Source organism: Poromitra crassiceps (genome assembly GCF_964638095.1).
Source record: "Poromitra crassiceps genome assembly, chromosome: 25".
Taxonomy (NCBI): Eukaryota; Metazoa; Chordata; class Actinopteri; order Beryciformes; family Melamphaidae; genus Poromitra; species Poromitra crassiceps.
The window spans coordinates 6,166,664-6,172,853 of record NC_139649.1 but is presented as its reverse complement, the minus strand read 5'-3'; positions in this window follow the sequence as shown (position 1 = coordinate 6,172,853).

The window sequence follows — 6,190 nt, the reverse complement described above, 5'->3', positions numbered from 1 at the left end:
TTGGAAATGACCAACAAGAAGCAGAGCCAAATCCAATCCCGTTCAGGTTCATGCGAAAGGGGGCAGTTGGGCTCGGCAGTAGACTCGACAGGCGGGCGGCTGCATGGCATCTATTATTAATAACTATCAATGCATCTGATCGTGTGAACGTTACATCTTATTTTATGAGCGATAGGAGCATCGATCCGACGAGCTGCTGACCCTTGCTGTCCCTGTACATCCTTGAATCATCATGTCCAGTCCGGGAGTAAGTTAGCGAGGCGGAGAGGCAGCAGCAGCGAGCCGGGGGAGACGAGCTGCACACGGCGCTGGCCAGCCGCTCATACCCGGTGGTGCCCGGCGGGAGCAGGGGGGTAGTCCAGCTGCTGCCTGCCTGCAACACTGACGGTAACAGTGCGTTACAGTCCGAGCCAAGGCCAGTGTGGAAGAGGCCAGGGGTTCATGTGCCCTTTCTAAAGGTTTGGATCACTTATTAACTCCTTACTGCCCCTAAGAACAGTCTGCAAAATGCGACAACTCACCAGGGTCAAGCTCAACAAATTGAGAAAAAGGTGCACTTCCGGTCATGCATTTCAATATAAGATCAGGCATTTTTATGCTCCTAAAAGTACACATGACAAGAAAGACCGAAACACAAACCATATACCAGATAATGTGTATGGGATTTTAACAATCTTAACCCATAGCAGTCGTACAAGACTGTTCTGGGGCCTCTTCGTCCAGGGACTAATTTGACATGTTTATTTTGAAGGCAAAATGGACAATTTCCGGTGTCTTTCTGACGTCTGGCTTCTCGGCTACATTGACAAAACTATGGTGTTGGATACACTCATGTACTGTATTATGACAACTGATTGATTAGGCTGTAGCAAGACATCTGGGTTTGATTTTTTGTGTGTTTCTTTTGCCTCTCGCCTTCTCAGAACTACTGGATTAATAACTGTTAAATCACTAGATTTGTCAAACAAATAGTTTAAAATCGTTTGGGTATCTACTCTTGCATGCAAAGGAAATAAGTTATGGTTCGATCCTTAATTGTTTCTGACTCTGCAGCTTATTAAAATGTATTACTTTATACCGACCAGCAATTGACATCAGTTCACTGGACATTGTGACACATTGTGCAATCGTCAGTGATTTGACATTACTGATGTCACTGATGATGTCACAATGTTGATGCATAAGTAATCTGGGAACCGTTCACTGAACAATGTTGACATTGTGACACCAGTGATCAGTGTCATAAATCACTGATGATGTCACTGTTCAGTCACTGACCGACGCGAGGCGTATCACTCATGTCATTTTGGGAGTCATTGGAAATCGACTTATTCTATCATTTTGGTATGAGGATGTGTTGGTATATCAGCAGTGGGGGCTGTAGCCTCTACAGGGGGGAGAGCACATGACTCCTGGGAGGGCTGCAAAGTTCACTCTTAATCCCCCATGGGATAGGGCCGCTCCGTGCCTGAGCCTCCAGGGTTCGAGGGGTGAAACGGTCGGCGTCTTCCCAGGTTCAGCCAATTAGAGCATGCAGAGACGACTCCCCGCCGAGCCCATTTTGACCTTTGACCTCCTGTCCATTCCTCACATGCGTCCGGGTCCCGAGAGGAGCCAGGACGGGTTAGGAGGCACGCGACTGATCAAACCTGAGGGCCGGTGCCGAGACGGTGTGAAGCTTGTCGAGGTGTTTACTGTCTGAGCCCTCAGGGGTCGGGGGTCACCGTGCATTCCACCGCCAGCCAATCAGACAAGAGGTGTCTTTTGGCAGTAACGTGACAGCCAATCAGACAAGAGGTGTCTTTTGGCAGTAACGTGACAGCCAATCAGACAAGAGGTGTCTTTTGGCAGTAACGTGACAGTCAATACAGGCTTCAGGCTGCAGCAACAGGTTACAGAAGCGGGCTCGTGATCGGAAGGTTGCCAGTTTGAATCCCTATCTCTGAGCCCTTCAGCAAGGCAGTGAACCCCCAACTGCTGCAGTGGAGCTGCTCAGTGGCCACCAGTAGGAGACCCTCCCACTCTGTGATAAACAGCATGGACCCTCCCACTCTGTGATAAACAGCATGGACCCTCCCACTCTGTGATAAACAGCATGGACCCTCCCACTCTGTGATAAACAGCATGGACCCTCCCACTCTGTGATAAACAGCATGAACCCTCCCACTCTGTGATAAACAGCATGGACCCTCCCACTCTGTGATAAACAGCATGGATCCTCCCACTCTGTGATAAACAGCATGGACCCTCCCACTCTGTGATAAACAGCATGGACCCTGCCACTCTGTGATAAACAGCATGAACAACAGTGCCTTTTCGCTATGTGAAAGAGCAAAAGGGACGTGTAAGCAAATATTGACATGACCTGCGAGTTGAGTAGGGTGTCGTCATTCCACTGGTCTCTCTCATAATGTCAAAAAGCAGCCTCTCATCACAACACTGAACTCTTCCACTAACTCTTCTTTCTCTGTGCTGTTTGATGAGCCAGCAAGTCGGGGCAGAGACCTAACATTCCAGCTGTTTATTGTCAGAGATGGTCTTTACTGACAGGCTACATCCAATGGCCGGTCAGGTGAAGACAAGCAGGCGAGGGAGGAGGAGACTGGCACTGTTGCAATTTAGGTTTGGGGTTTTTACCCTTTCTTTGACATCCATATTCACCCTTAGCCTATGCTTGAGAGACTAACAGGAAGTGTAAATACAATCGGAAGTTCCGATTGTATTTACACTTCCTATGACTCATAAACCTAGTCTGACTCATAATGTGAGTCAAACTAGGTTTGACCAGGTGAGTCAGACTAGTTTGAGCAGGTAAAACAGCGGCGTTTTGAACAGGAAGTTGTGATACAATGGGTCAAGTGGGCGGGGCTGCATAAGGTGAATACCCTAAAAAGGTCATTTGTGTTGCTTGACTGTCGCTCTGAGGGGAAAACAGCAGGTAGGTAGGGTGGTTCAGCAGGTAGGGTGGTTCAGTTGTAGTCCAAAGATTGTTGTGCCTGCTCTGTCCAGCCAGCCTATATAAAGCAGTGAGATGAAGGAGAGAGGAGCTCTCTGTGTATCTGACACAAGGCCAAGGCTGACTCCCAGCCACACAGTCACTCTAACTCCCTCATATGTTACCCTCCTTTTTTCTACTCCCTTCCAGCAAAACCTGCATTGGCTCAGACACATTTTCCACAGAAGAGGTGGACATCATGTACCAAGAAGACACAGGAGCAAACTGCACTGCAGCGCTGCTCATCAAGCATGGAAATGAATCCATTGATGGCACTTTTTTCAAGCACAACACACGTGTAAAGCAATAGAATACACTCATGATGTAAGGAATAATTCCAGCTCATTTAAAAGGCGAGGAGGTTGACAAACATGTTTTCAAGGTGTGTGTCAGTGATCAATTTTCAGGGCAGACAGTTATTAGCACTTTTCTTGGTATTGGTGTTGCCTTTTATTTGGAAGACATGACAGGAGAACACAAGTATGAACAAGTTATGGTGTCATCTGTCAGGTATACTGTAGGCCTACAGTCATTTATATAGGTCAGTGCCTACAGGATAATGCCTTCTTATGAGAAAATACTCTCTTCATAGCAGTGGACTGAGGCCAGAATCGGATGCAGGGCTTTGTGAGTCTGGGCTGCCCTCTAGAGGCCGATGACTGTCAACAAAACTGACAACCAAGGTGCAGTTGCATGAAAGGGCAGAAAGCCTTTTATCTATGGATGGCCAGGCCTATCATATTAAGGAATCAACATATAAAACAATAAATGAGTGAACGAATCAATCTATAAATTGATGTATTGATTTATTTTGGAAATGCATTAATTTCCACATTTCCACAAATATTCTTACATTTGACCATTTATTTGTCCCGTTGCAGTCTCCACAAAATGCCAACTCAAAGTAAATGCAATGTATTTCTGCATTTTCTTGACCACCATATGCAAATAATAGAGTTCAAAATGTACATGGTAGCACCATGCCCTTCTCCCCAATACTATATTCACAGGAGTGTGTGTGTGTGTGTGTGTGTGTGTGTGTGTGTGTGTGTGTGTGTGTGTGTGTGTGTGTGTGTGTGTGTGTGTGTGTGTGTGTGTGTGTGTGTGTGTGTGTGTGTGTGTGTGAGTGACCGTACGAATTGAAGTGCTGCTGATAGCACTGATCAACAAAAACTGCTCGAAAGATGTTATAAGAGTTATGGCGTGTTATTTTCTAATGCAATCTCAGCACGGAAGGAGACATGATAAAGCAGCTTTGTGTGAGTATTTATAAAATGCCTTTGATGTCATTAATTTGTATCTTCTCAATTTAAAATAGCCCGGCTGCATCAAATAATTACGCTGAAATTAGAAAATGGCATAGTCAGTAGTTGACATGGTTAATAATAGCTATGTTTGGTATGCATAATGCAAAGAAAGACTAGACTGAAGAGTGTGTGTGTGTGTGTGTGTGTTGGGGGGACTGAAAGGTCATCGCGTCTCATGACCCTTAAAATCACATTGGAACAGTTATCGTGAATAGAAAAGTATTCAGTCATGCAAACACACTGGAGGGTGCGTGACTCATTGGTGAAAGAAGTCTCTCATTTAAGATCCAATCATCCTGACATTGAGTCTGTGTTGTGGGCGGGGCTGCGTTGATAAGGAAAACTAGCAAGTCATTGTGAGACAGGGTGGTCAGGGATGACGTTTGACTGCTCTGTGACAATGATTCAGTTTCTTGAACTTCCCAGAACACTCTATCACATCAAAAACCATTATGCACCCCCCTGCCATCTCCAAAAGGGAATGAAAGAAAAACGGAGCAGTTTATAAAGGTTTACAACGTATTTTCAAAGGTTCAACTTGGTCCGATAAGATCATTTTCTAATGTCAAGAGACATTTGATCCACAGTCACTGTAAAAAGACGACCACAGAGGTTTAAGGAAGAGGTTAAAGTGATGCCATAGTCTAGTACCAACATGAGTCGACTCGTCTCAAATGTCACTTCCTTGTTGCTTGCTTGGTGGTACTTTGTTCTTGCTACAGTGTTATGTACACTATTGCAAAAATATTCTGCGAGGTAAAAAAAAAAAAACTACAGGCGTGGGTTTTGAAGGAAAGGGACAGAGATTTTTCTCCCCTCTCCTCCAGGGTTCGAGGGCCGACACAGAGATGTATTCTTGGCAGAAGCCTCTGAAACAGGATGGGGCACTAAAGGTGTGTGATTGTTTCTTTGAGGAAAAGTTGGCTTTCTTCCATTTTTCCCACGGCGCAGCGCAGCCGAGGGCTTCACGAGCCAAATCATTCAGGTGAGGCAGTCAGTTACTCAGTCAGGATCACTTCATCAGATGGCCTCTAGAGGCAGCGTGGGGCTTGTAAACACAAGTCACATGGACACACAAGTAGCTCCTTTATTGGACAGAGTTGTGGTAACCGGTCATCCTGCATGGATAATGTATAGTATTTCTGGCCCATATTTTGGGCCAGTGTAACCTCCCCTTCTTCACTCATTAAGGCTGTAAATATATTCATAATTTGTATTAGGTGTGGGAATAAAGCATGGGAGGATTATTATATCGTGTGTAAACTGTTTCTAATAGAAACATTTCAGCAATGCGTACGCATAAACATGCCTGTTTTTTGGAATAACAAAAACCAGTGAACTAGAGAGCATCTTGCGTTGGGATGACACCAGCTGCAACGCCCGCGACTTAAAACAAATGTGGGCCAGGAGCGTAAAGTGAGGGGGGGGGGGGGGTCCTACTTCCGGCCCCCTTGCTCGGATCACACCCACCTTTGAACTCGGCCTTCATTTTAATGTGAACTACACCCCTGTAAGGTTTCGTGACTGCGTCTTGCACAGTTGTGACACAATTGCATTACCAGACAAACACCTGGCACAGTATTCAAAAAACCGCTCCTGTGGTAGTTCCCCCTACAAGATGATAACAAGCAGTCATCGCTGGTAATCTAATGGCTCCCGTCTGCGGCAGATTGTCCTCAAGAAAATGATGAAGCAAATAAAAATAAGAAATTAATATTCATCATCAAAGTCCGAGTTGCCATGGCAGCCCAGGTGACAGCTATTTCAGATGTGGGCCGATGAACCAAGTCCCAAGCCATTAAAGCCAACAAAGGCTTCACAGCGGCGCATGCTATTGATGACGAGCGTCACTTGTCCGCTCTGAAAGGCCCCGCAGAGACAGAGACAG